This window comes from Cydia splendana, chromosome 22 (genome assembly GCF_910591565.1).
Source record: "Cydia splendana chromosome 22, ilCydSple1.2, whole genome shotgun sequence".
NCBI classification, from domain to species: domain Eukaryota; kingdom Metazoa; phylum Arthropoda; class Insecta; order Lepidoptera; family Tortricidae; genus Cydia; species Cydia splendana.
In genome coordinates, this window is record NC_085981.1 from 467,188 (window position 1) to 480,527 (window position 13,340).

At 33.0% G+C, this 13,340-nt stretch overlaps 1 protein-coding gene across 12 annotated transcripts in view; it reads left to right on the top strand.

Annotated features, from left to right (window-relative positions):
• Nucleotides 1-13,340, top strand: part of LOC134801561 (zinc finger protein 184-like) — a 128,003-nt gene that overhangs the window by 37,729 nt on the left and 76,934 nt on the right. The window contains exon 1 of one of the 12 annotated variants that reach the window (XM_063774163.1): nt 5,576-5,865. The exons of the other annotated variants lie outside the window; for them this stretch is intronic. The gene's annotated coding sequence lies outside the window, so the exon portion shown is untranslated. Of the gene's footprint in view, nt 1-5,575; nt 5,866-13,340 lie in introns of those variants that run through there. 12 annotated transcript variants of the gene reach the window in all.

Consider the following 13,340-nt stretch of genomic DNA (forward strand, 5'->3'; position numbering starts at 1 on the left):
TTGGATTCGATATAGATTAATGTTGCAGTTCTGCTGATAGATGGCGCTTTCTAATAAGTTGCAGATTAGAAAGGAATGGATTTGTTTAGAAATTTCACATGCAACTTTGAAGGCTCGAATGTAAGATAAAGTTGTTTTTTCACAACGTTGCACTGAGTATTTTATATTAACAGTTTGGACAGTTTTAGATGTTTTATTTAACTGTATTAGAGGCTATTTAGTGGGTCTTCTTTGTTACTCCAACACCTGAAATGAGACAGAAATAACATTAAGGATAATATAATTTAAGATGGAATAAAAATTACACTATGACAGTTATTAATGGAAATTAAATAATAAAATACAAATTATCATGTATGGGCGTACATACGTAGTTTAAATTAACTTTACAATCTGTTACTAGAATTATTTGCATGTTTTTTTACCTACGTCGATGTTGATATTTTAACGGATTACGTTGCCAAAAAATATATAAATATAAGTATGTATATATTTTTATGCCATCTATTCTGTTTATTAGGAATTTGAACTAGTAAAAATGCGCTCAGTTCGGATAAATAAAAATAGATATAATAATATATTATATTATAAAATAAACAACTAATAGCTTTAAAAAAAATCCAATCAATTGGTAAGGGACGTAAAGGGGCTCACTGGTTAACAGTCCGCCGGACGGTATCGGCCTGTCAGTTAGAAGAAAATTTTGACAGTTCCGAACAACTGACAGGCCGATACCGTCCGGCGGACTGTTAATCAGTGGGCCCCTTAAAGTAAGCTCTTGACAATGCTATGTTGGAGAAATATAAAAAAAAATATCATCGACAACTGTCACATCACTACTCCACCTGCACGCATTTATTACAGACCCTAGACAATGCTGATCGACGGAAAATAGGCTCCATTCTAGGTTCCTATTAGCGGGACTCGAACCTAGGCTACCTAGGCCGGCTAAATCTGTCCGCTGCTTTCTTTATAGGTTTTAGCAAAGTTTATTCTCGTAATTAGTATTTTTCTCATTATAAGGCGGGTGCTTTGTACTTGACAGGTCACATCAAGGTTAATTAAGTACTTTAGCTCGGAGGCCAATTCCAATGTACATTTTGATGTCAAAATGATACCTTAATGATGTCAGTTTGTTATCACCCGTGCGTGCTTTTCTCTCGTTCTTGGTCGTAAAGAAAATGTAAATTATGTAAGTTAGAATGAATTGGCCTCTGGGTTAGGTATCCTACCTGCGTATTTAAATTATGGAACTATTTAAAAAGCTAAATTACATACCAGGGCATGCTGCAGTGAATTTTATACTCTGTTTGTCGTTGATGAAAGTTCACTTTCCGGCCGGCCTGGTCCTAGAAAATACAAAATAAAATCATTAGATAGAGATAATTACTTCCATTTCAATTTAATACTAAGTTACGTAATTTCTATCCGACAGCCATACTAGTGAAGTAGGTTTTTATGCAATAAATTTAATATGAATTGCCAGTTTTAAAAACTTTATTAGGAAATTTGATTGTAGGTTCTAATAAATTAATTATTTCCTGACATCACAGTGAAATGATGGATTAAATTCTGTACTTTATTGACTAATATTCTGACCAAAACCTGTAAAATATAGACCTTAATCGCTAAAAATTTCAGAGCAACATTGGTTTGGTTAAAAATAAAAAATAACATTGATTGTGTCAAGGTTACACTTATAAAAAAAAGTTTTATTGAAATATTGGTGTCAAAAGTTTTTGGTTAACTCAGTTCCATTTTACCCATAACGACGCTTATTTATTTATATAAATAAATGTATGTAAATTTTCCTGATATTTCGCTGTCGAAAATATTTCTTGGTTAACTTAGTCCCATTTTAGCCAAAACAACCCTAAGAATAAAAATTACCCTATCAAACGTTAGTGATAAATTATAATTGCAATAGATAAATACCTACCTAAGACGTCGGGCTAAGTCTAGGTCTTATCTGAAACAGAGCACTAGTTGGTCTTATCTATTTGTGTGTATGTGTGCGTGCACGCACACAGGGGAGTGCTGATAACGTTATAACAAACAAATACTGGCCACACAGTTTATTTATAAGATGGGTCGTATTCATAGACCGCATCTTACGAAATAGGTAAGTTAGATTTCAAAATGTTCATTTTCAGGGTTCCGTACCCACAGTCCCACAGGGTAAGAACGGGACCCTATTACTAAGACTCCACTGTCCGTCTGTTTGTCTGTCTGTCTGTCACCAGGCTGTATCTCATGAACTGTGATAGCTAGACGGTTGAAGTATTTCCGTTCACAGATGATGTATTTCCGTTGCTGCTATAACAACAAATACTAAAAAGTACGGAACCCTCGGTGAGCGAGTCTGACTCACAGGCCTATTCGGATTTCGAGATAATCACAAGATCTTGAGACGATTTAGGGATCAACTAGATCTACATTAGATATCGACTACATGTGACTTGGATATCTAAGTCATAACTTGTCGAAATCGTTCAAGAGGACCTCCAGAATCGCGGAAACGTCAAATTTGACATATCTATCTTATAAATATCTTTAAATTATCCGTATCGTAACTTGTTGAAGTCTAGTAGAAATCTAATTCATTTTCCGAATCGAGCCGTCACGCTTGTTTTATTGATGCAAGCTTTTATTACTGAACTTTTCTTTCTTCGAGACAATTCTAACAAGCCCAATCACAATGAGGATGAGTTGTTTTATCACAAAGTTCCCTAGGCCACCTCCTCTGGCCACCACCTCCACCACCATCGTCAGATCAGCTCGATAGTAACACAGATAGTTTCAGCTCAATCAAATATTTATTGTGAAGTGGGTCTAATTTAGTTTGCACGATTAGACCCGAATTATACATTATAGAACTTACAATGTAGAACTTAAAAGCTTGTAAAAAATTACATGTCGACAAATACCTACCGTCTTTGGTTTTGCAATTACGTTACGTGTAAGTCGCACAATGTTGAACAAATATAATAAATTACACGTTATAAATGATATAATGTTTATATTGCTTTAAATCATCTCGTAAATTCATTTCATTCATAGCGGTTATTAATGTTACAACCAACCATTAAAATTCCTGAATTGGAAAATATGTTAATGGTATGTATGTTACCAACTTACCAAGGTAATTATTGAACATACTTTGATACAAATACTTATTAACATAATCATGCTTATTAACTGTTTGAGCTCGTACACATGCAGAAATCATATGTTTGTTTTCCAAAACAATTTACTTACATATAGGTATGTATTTTTTCACAATTAGTGCAGATATAGCAACAAAGCCCAAAACATTAATAAATCTAACAATGTAAATATGTAGTTATGTTTAAAGATTTTATATGTATTTTGGCTAACTATGGAGGAGAAGTACAAATTGTGAACTAAAAAACATGTTAACTATGTTTTGTGATAACTCCAAATATAAATATTGACATTTGTGCACACACACATGCACAATCACAACACTCTTCGACACAAGTAAACAAAACATATAATTTAAACGTTTTGCAGTCTCGACTATGAATACGGCGCACGAGCTTTTTTCCTGTGCGCGCGCTGGGGTTATCGCGGAAAAGTTAAGAATTTTTCAAAATTTTATCTACACACACATGCACAATCACACGCACACGCCCAACTAGGGATGTGGGCGCTTCTTGCGAAATCGTAATCGAGCGAATGTCTCGATTTAGCGAGTTCCATAATCGACTTTCATAGAAAACTGATCTGCCTTTCATTTTAATGTTTTTCATACTGGTTATGTTTTAATAGTCTTTTAGTTTTTTATTTATTTTGACGAGGTTTTATATAAACTCTTGGTCAGTCTAATTTCCCCCATTTTATTCATTTCAGACATCATGTTTCATAGTATCATGAAACCTACACAATCGATATCTAAATAGAAATAGTGATAGTTTTATTTTTCAAAACGTCCGGGTTCGATTCCCGAGCTGAGTACACATTTTTTTAATGTATAAATGCAGTTTTTCTTGTTACTAAAATCGATGACAGGGTTCCTAAGAAGAGATCGTCGTATGTTTCAGATTTTCCCATACTGACCGATCTAAATGGGCCAGCCTGTATAAACGACGGATTTAATACCTATACCTTAACCTATTATTTATTGCAATCCAAGGCAAAAGAGAAATATATAAAAAGTTAACTTAAAATTTGATTATTTACACCATTTATATTATATTTCGCTGCATATTTAGAGATTACCATGCGTACATATAGGTATATTATAGTACCATTTAGTTCTTTCGTAGACGCATATCCCATTGAATTGTATTATTAAAACATTTTTCTAATGCAAAGAAAAATAAGTACATATAAAAGTCGTGACTATTGTAATGTATTCAATTCACTTAAGGAATGGTTATTGTCATTTGATGCTACAAAGTACATACTATTTTATAGTCCTGTTTTGTATGGAAAAATACGCGCATAACCAGTTTGTAAAATATGTTTGTTTTTCTTATAAAATGCTAAGTATGTGCGATGACCAATGTCACGGGTTGGTTGGCTACATAGTTGAAAAACACATAACAAATAAATGTATACAACAAAGAAGTAAATGATGCCAATTAAGGCATTAGTACATTGTGATCGTTTAATCTCAAGTAGAGCTTAGTTTTAATAGTGAGAAATATGTATTTGTATACTGAAATAAAAAAATATGGGACAAACTTGTACAAATCGATCTAGTCCAACTGTAAACTCTATTTATTTATTTAAAATTTGATTCAGGCAACAAGGCCCATATTACAAATACCTTACAGACTTACATACATATACATTTTATAAAATTAAAACTAAACACTATTTAAGCGACAGAACGGCGTGGCTCCGTTGAATCGGCTGCTCTTGTGTCGGATTCAGCAGTTACACTTGTGTCGTGTAGTTATTTATTTATATTTAAATTATGGCTGCTTTTTTACATTTTATTTAATTTTAAGTAGAAATACACCATACCCTGTTAATAAATTAGGAAGAAATTTACCAAAGTTTCAAAATACCTCAGATTGTATATTTTTTGGGCGAAGATTCGCTCTATCAAATACGTAAAAATAGGTACCCATTAAATAATTTACGTATTACAAACGGTATATTATTAAGTACAATAACTTGCAAACATAACAAAACATTCACAAAGTCTTACCTAAATAATCACTATAACAATTTAACTAAAACAAAAAAATTGCTAATAAAAAAAAGGTTTTTTAAAATAAGTAGTAAGAAAAGAAACTTATATGTATAAACTTAATGCATGATCTAAATTTAAACTAAACACAATTAAAATTTAAATACGAGTTTGTCTGTAATCTCTTTCAAATCGTTATATACCAGCATTTTTTTTAAGCTCAAGTAAGCTTATTAAAATTAATATTTATACAAGTGTCCCATTAACTGTCCCGTTTATATAAATCTAATAAGAAATCTTATTAGATTCGATGTCTCCTCACTATGAACCAATAAAGTAGACCAAGGAGCTCGATTCTCCCAATTCCTTAACGTATTAAAACACAAATCGGCACATTGCAAAATATTTAATATCATACAATTAATAAGGTTTGTTTCCGTCTGACAAATGGAAGAGTTTAAGGCATTACATATAAGTAAAAATTGCATTTTTTCGTTATAAAAAAGATAATAATGCAGCTCGTTTTAATGGAAATTTTATAACTTGGCGCTGCTCCGGACGGTTGTTTTTTCATACATTGCGCTCGAAATTTTCCACTATTATGTAATGGTTTTTTTTTATTAAACTTTTGGAATATTTTGTGTAAAATAGAGCATTGGAGATAAGTGTGCTTTGGTTTTTTACTTAGCCTATTGTTGTAGGTAAGTTTATGTTTTTTTTTTTTTTTATATTCAACCGTTTTTTTTTACAAGTTTTAAACTCTCTCATTTTAGTTACGTACCCAGCCTTTTGCTGTCACCTTAAAGAAAAATGGTTGTTGCGTAATAACATTTATCTTATGTTTGCATTTGTCTATGGGTGTGCACTTATTTTCTACGTGGCTAGGCTGAATAAGTTGAGAATTTATTTATCAGTTTTTAGTCTTATACACTAAAATACCAAGTAGGTAATAGTTTATTATATCATCATCATCATCATCATCATTTCAGCCTATATACGTCCCACTGCTGAGCACAGGCCTCCTCTTATGCGCGAGAGGGCTTAGGCTATATAGTCCCCACGCTAGCCCACTGCGGATTGGGGACTTCACATACACCTTTGAATTTCTTCGCAGATGTATGCAGGTTTCCTCACGATGTTTTCCTTCACCGAAAAGCTAGTGGTAAATATCAAATGATATTTCGTACATAAGTTCCGAAAAACTCATTGGTACGAGCCAGGATTTGAACCCACGACCTCCGGATTGAAAGTCAGACGTCATATCCACTCGGCCACCACTGCTTTTTTTTTGGAAATAATAATAATTTAATAAGGGCATGCGTTGAAGTTTAACCTCCCTTTTTTGTAGTACATTATTTTTATCTACCTAAACTAAAATAGAATAACTAATCTACCCTCCAACAGATGACGTTACTGTGCGATTCTAATTGGAGTCTCAAATTTGTTTTACATAAAATTCTAAGTTCTATTGTAGGTATTCTAAACTATCACGCTGTAACTGCATGATGCTTTTTGCATTTTTTTATTCCCCACATTATTTAGTTTTAAAGTTATTGTCAAAAAACCATGTCCACTCTTCATTTATCGAAAAACTAAAAACGTACTTAACAAAAAAATACTTCACTGTAGTATTTATTAGTTCAAATTTAAAAATAAATTTAAAATTTAATTTTGAATTTCTAATGATAAATTTAGCTGTGAAAGTAAGCATAAACTACGTAAATTAGAATTAAAAACTAAAACTCAAATTTACTAAAACAACACAACAAATTAAAATAGAAACAAACAACGGTAACATTAGTAAAATAATTCAACACCTCAAACATAATTAAATAAAATATAAGGTATTTTTTAATTTATGCCGTGACGGTGCTACCTGTGTCTAAAAAAGCATAAATTATAGCCTCATAAATTCAACAAATGACGCTACAATACCCACAACACCGTTTAAATAGTAATAAACTCTAATTGTCACAAAAAATGCACCCCACGGCATAGAACCACGACCCTAGTAAAAAAAACTAAATAGAAAAAAAAGAGAGGGCGGCACGCGAACCAATTAGCTTTTTTTAACTCAAACATATTTTTTTCAACCTTTTTTATTGGTTTAGCGTGTAGGGGCGTTTTTTCTCGTTTTGTCGGCTTAACACCAATGTGTCAAGGTTAACGCGTTTTTTTAAACGTTTTGACGCGAGTTAGAATTTCGAATTCGTTTTTTCGGAAGTCGTTTTAACGGTCCGTTTGCTTGGGGTAGGTTTTTTCGTTCGAATTTCTGGGTTGTTATTATGTGTAATTGTTTTTGTTTTTTTTGTAGGCTTAGAAAATTCGTTTGCTTAATGTTAGGGGATGCTTTTTAACACTTTTTTAGATTTATACCTTGTGTTGGTTCTAATAAAATATTAGGAGGGTCAATAATTTTGTTATTTAATTACATCGTGACTGCATCAAAATGGCTTAGAGTCGGTCAAAAAGCTAACTTTATACCGATGTGGACAGAACAAAGTAAGGTAGTGTCCTTATAAACCTGATTTTCGACATTCATAATGACATTACCGTACTTTGTCATTGCAAATACCATGCAGAGTTAGCCTGGTCCGATTCTATTTAATTTTCAAGTGCCATCAATACAGACTAACTGTAATGTCATGTTAACAAACTAATGACACCAATAATTTAATTTAATAACCAAAACATATCCGCAATTTTAATAAAAAAATATCTACTTTAAGGACGTTAAACTGTTTTAAAGATATTGAAATATAAATGATTTATCCATAAATTTGACAGGAATACAATTATTTTGTAATTTAGAGTTCTCGGAAAAGGACTCAAGTCTCAACAAAACACTTGGGGTCTTTAACAAATAGAAAATAACTAGAACTTTAATTAAATTATTATGAGTCTGAAAAACTGAGTCCAGTTTTAAAACAGTGAACGCTAAGGACTCGAGTCTTAGCCAACACTAATAAAAGTTTGATCTTGTGATATATTTTTATTGATTTGTATGTCTTTTCCATCACGGCAAAATATTATTTTATTTTTATCAATAACCAAACTAGATAGGTTAGAATTTAACCGCTAAAATTAACTATCTAACCGTTAGATAGTTAATTTTTCCCTTTAATGACACTTTGCGTTACCTTAGTAACGAGTAATTAATTTTCCTCAGCCAAATAAATATCAAACATAAAACATAACACCTAAAACACACAATAATAGACCTTAAGCCCTCGCTATAAGCTTTCGGGCGAAGTTTTTATTACCCTTGTTGAACTACTTTGAACCATAACTTATGCAAAGACGTAACTGTCTTTAACTGTCGAACTAAGATACGACGTTTTAATATGGCGGAGTAGTCAATTTCTCTTTCTGTCTATTTTCGGGTTCGTTAAAGCTTAGTTTTTAAATAGTTTAGTAGTTATCGACCCGGCCCTTTGTGCGTATCACTTGTCACGGCATATTGCCATCAATATTGTTTTGTATCAACGGGGATGCGCTGTGTGGAGGCGGACTTTGAACAAATAAAAGAAAAAATATGGTGAAATTCACAAAAAAATAGAAAAACCGACTTTAAATAGTACAAAATATAAAATTTTCCCTTTTATAATATGTAGGTACTAGCAACTGATGGTTGAAGTCAGTCAATTCGGTAACTATACTTTTAAACAAAAAATATTTTCAAAATCGGTTCGCAAATGACAGAGTTCTGAGGTCACAAACATGCGAAAAAATGAAAAAGGATTAAAAAAAAATACATATATGTATTATATGTTGTCAATCTCCAAATATAGGTAGCATCTTGCATTGGTCTTTATGTTTTTTATTTTCTTTATATTTATTTGAAAAATATTTGACACTTACGAAGGAACTAAATATCAAAAGTTAAAGTAAGTTTACTTACCTAAGTTTTATTTAAAACTAACGACCTAATTACAAATAGTTCTATTCTATATCATCATACCTCAACCCTTCACGGCTCTTCCAAAAATGATTAAAAATAGGCCGCGCGGCCCCGGCCAACTTTTATATCGCTGACTATTTAAGCTACTATTCACGAATATTCTAGAAAGGAATGATTGAAAGGTTTACTTTTGTTTATTTTATTTGGTATTTTTATGTAAATGTGAGCAATATTTTAGAAAAAAAGGGGCGGTCTGTCATTAAAAGACAATTATAACTAATAGTATCTGGTAACGTTTTATCGAGAACCGATAATAAGATGGTTATGATTAAAACTATATATAAAAACTAAGCTAAAACTAAAATATGACTAAATAAATCTAAAATAATTCTAAAAATTGTTCCTGTGGCATAGTCAAGAAAACGCGTGCAGCATTTCCTCACTGGATTAATAGGTTGATACGCTGATATTCATTTCATATTCATTCATTCAAAATTGATATTACACATATAAATCACGAAATACTGTTGAGTAGTTGTTGAAATACTTTGTCATGTCACCCTTAAAACATTCAAGTTACTTTTTAATTTTTGCCATCATTCATACCTGGGAACTGCCAAATCCCCATCCTTCCCATTAAAAAAACAATAAAAATATCCACGTCTCAAAACAAAAGGTATTTTATCAAGCAATCTTGTCTTCGTTCCCATAGTCAAACAATAGAAGAATAATAGTTTGCGAGACCAAAAAACACCCAACCGGTTTCGTTCCAAGTTCAAATTCAAAAGGCAAAAACAAAAAACGGTGACAATATTAGTGCCCTTGTGTTCTTAAATTTGCATATTCGGAAGGGTCAAATGGTTTTGAAATTGGTTCTTTAAAGGTGTTTCTTTTTGTTATATTATGTTACATGTGTTTTCGCAAATATTTCAACTAGATTTAAATTCTTATATAAGTTTTTGACAAAAATTTCATTTTTGGTACAGCTTTTATCGCCGACTGTACTTTTTTTTCCACAGGCAACTAATACTCATCGAGACAATTCTAAAAACCCCAAACACAATTAGGTTTCGTTGTTTTATCACAGAGTTCCTATGGCCACCTCCGGTCTCCATCATCAGATCAGCTCCATGACACCATAATATTGCATTGTCACCCGACTTACGTATGTATGCAAAATTTCAGCTCAATCGGAAACCGGCAAGTGGATCAAATTTAACTTGCAAGATTTGATTACACACAGACAGACAACGGTCAGGTGAAACTAAATAAAAGCTTGTAAAAACTAAATTTCTTCTTCTATTTTTGTAATAAAAATGTTCATTCTTCATTTTACATCTTAGGCCTTAGAGTTATTATTAATAACTTCTAGAACAACAATCTGTTTATTATTTGCTTGGCAGTACCTAAATAATACATAACGTGAGATATTAAAATGTAAATGTCGCGGTTCAATTTTGGATTCTTTCGCTTGTTCGAATATCAGGCATTAAACAAATAACTTTGCCCCTTAAAAAATAAATAGGTAACTATTATAATTCGTATATTCACATATTCAACCCACAAATCTACCGGTTACTGGGTCAAGAGGGAATCGATCAAGTATTAATTGACTAAATAAACCTAATTGATTGGATATTCGCTCCTTCATATCGCTATTAAACTCATTATATTGTCATGACCGTGTGGATTCTTATAGGTATTATGCGCTTGCCTCACGTGTATTGAGATATGGCAAGTGTTTTTGGGGTAATGCTATTATAATTAAGTTTTTAAAAGATTTATTAATTAGGTTCTTTATCACATTTCGTAATTTTTGTGTTTTTATTGCTCCGCCCAAAACTTTGTTCACAGAGCACTTATCTAAGTTTGGTCCTTCGTTGTTTCCATACTACCTTCTAACCTTCAAAAAAAGAGCGTAGTACTCCCGTCTTAAAAGCCGGCGACGCACTTGGAGCCACTCTGGTGTTGCAGGTGTCCATGGGCGACGGCAATCGCTTACCATCAGGCGATTCATCTGCTCGTTTGCCTTATCATCAAAATGACATATCATACTTTTACTCATACTTTTCATGAGAAGGTTAGTCAGTCAGTTCATAAGTGTAGGTAAGTAGTGAGTAGTCACAAACAAATAAATGTGAAAAATACTCAATTTGAGAAACAATTTTTAAGCAAGTTTCAAAGTATTTTTTAAATTTTTAAGAGAAATATCAAAAGGGTTTCTGAACACGCCCCTTTGCATCACCGAAATAGCCGCACAAGCGGACAGACAGACGGACAGACAGGATATTGTGTAATAAAGTTGATCGCGCGCGCGCGCAGCTGGCGCGGCCACCCCTTTGTTCGCCGACTCGGGATAAGAGCTGATGGATTCATGGAGCATAAAGTTGGTAGTAGCCAATAAAAATTATAGGACAATCTTACATGAATCAAGCCCGCAGATAAGCTCAACAAGGCCTGTGTTGTGGGCAGGAAGGTACAGTAAAAAAAATCCGACCCATTTCGTACCTTGTCACACTGACAATCAATATGAAAGTCGCTAGAGACCTCATACTATTGTTACTGTGACAAGGTAAAAAATGGGTCGGAAATTAAATTCTTTGACTGTACTAGACCAAAGGTATATATCCACAGATTACCAATTCGCCGGACGATATCAGCCTGTCAGTTGTTCGGAGCTGTCAAATTTTGCATTTAACTGACAGGCTGGTATCGTCCGGCGAACTGGTAATCAGTGGGCCCCTTAAAGCGATGATACCTATATATACTGCCGGATTCGAACTTATAGATATGTCTATTCTTCTATATCTTAAAGTGACGTTTTTGTTTGAACAAACGTCACATTTGACACTGACACATCTAATCCAAATCGTTTCTAGATCTATTAATTGACGTATCTTAAAATTCGAATCGGGCTGATAGTTATTCGATTCAATGTAGGTATTTATTTCAGACATATACAGATACACACACACAAAGTTTCTGAAATCGGTCTTGTTTTAGAGATAAAACTGAATACAGTTTGGTCATAAAAAAAATATTAGCCTATGTGTGTGTCCCATTGCTGAGCAAAGGTCTCCCCTGTCCCTTTTGCTTTAAATTTAATTTTAAATTGTATTTGTTTAAGATTTCATAGACGTCTTGCAATTAACCGAAAGAAATTTCTATGTCGCAAGTGGATGAAGATATTCTTCTACATATACCTATTTCATTTCGTTATTCCCTTTTTCCAGTTTAAAAAAAAATATTTTTATACATACACTAGCGATGATTTTATTTTTAGTGTCACACAATACAGGATGCTGTATAGAAATAACACCAGATACATGTTTATAAAATATATAAGTATGACGAAGCTAGACCACAACACGAACGCTGTAAAGGGTTTAAAAAATTCATTATACGCGATATAATCAATTTACATTGTTATATTTCATATATAAAGAAATAATTCATAGATAGCATCCATAAACATGAGAACATGCGTTTAATATTACCTTGCAAAAACTATAATAGCATTCATACATACATATATGTTCGTCTGTCCGTCTTGGTGCTCACCCAGCGTGGAAAAGAACCCTCCCAGGCCACGCCTGTTCATTAGCTTTACCTAGATTATTTAAGTCATGAGAGATAGCGTTTGCATAGCCGGAAGCGGAACAAAAAAAATCGCCTGTCTGTTTCTTAGATTTTTTTTTCCAAGTTATGAGTGGTAAGCGTGTTGATAGGCGAAAGCGGAACTTATTAATTAAAATGTACCTATTAGGTCTGTTCCTTATGTGCGATTTCACCAGATATGTGAAAGGATGCGTATGAAAGAGGAAAGAATGTGTTTGTGAAGAACTAATAAATTGGTACCTACACGCTGAGCGAGAACAGATATATACATTGATTCTATTGGTTCTTAACAAACGCACCCCTTGCTACGGATCCTCGCAGATGTTTGGTGGAAACGCAGCCAGTATATCACGTTATGAGAGGTGACCACGGCATTTGTTCTAGCACAGAAATTTCTGAATACCTACAATCATAACGCTTACGCTTATACCTTGCGCCGTAACTATATTTATATAATAGGTATATAGAATAATGATCGTACAATAATGACTAAGAATTGATGATCTAGGCGAGATCATTAAAACGGACATAAAGACTTAAGTACATCTGTCACGGAACCGTCATTTTGATAGATTACATACCTTTCTTTATATACTTAGCTTTGTTTCTACCCGTAAATCTAGTAAATAGGTTTGTAATGACTAAATTATTATCTCG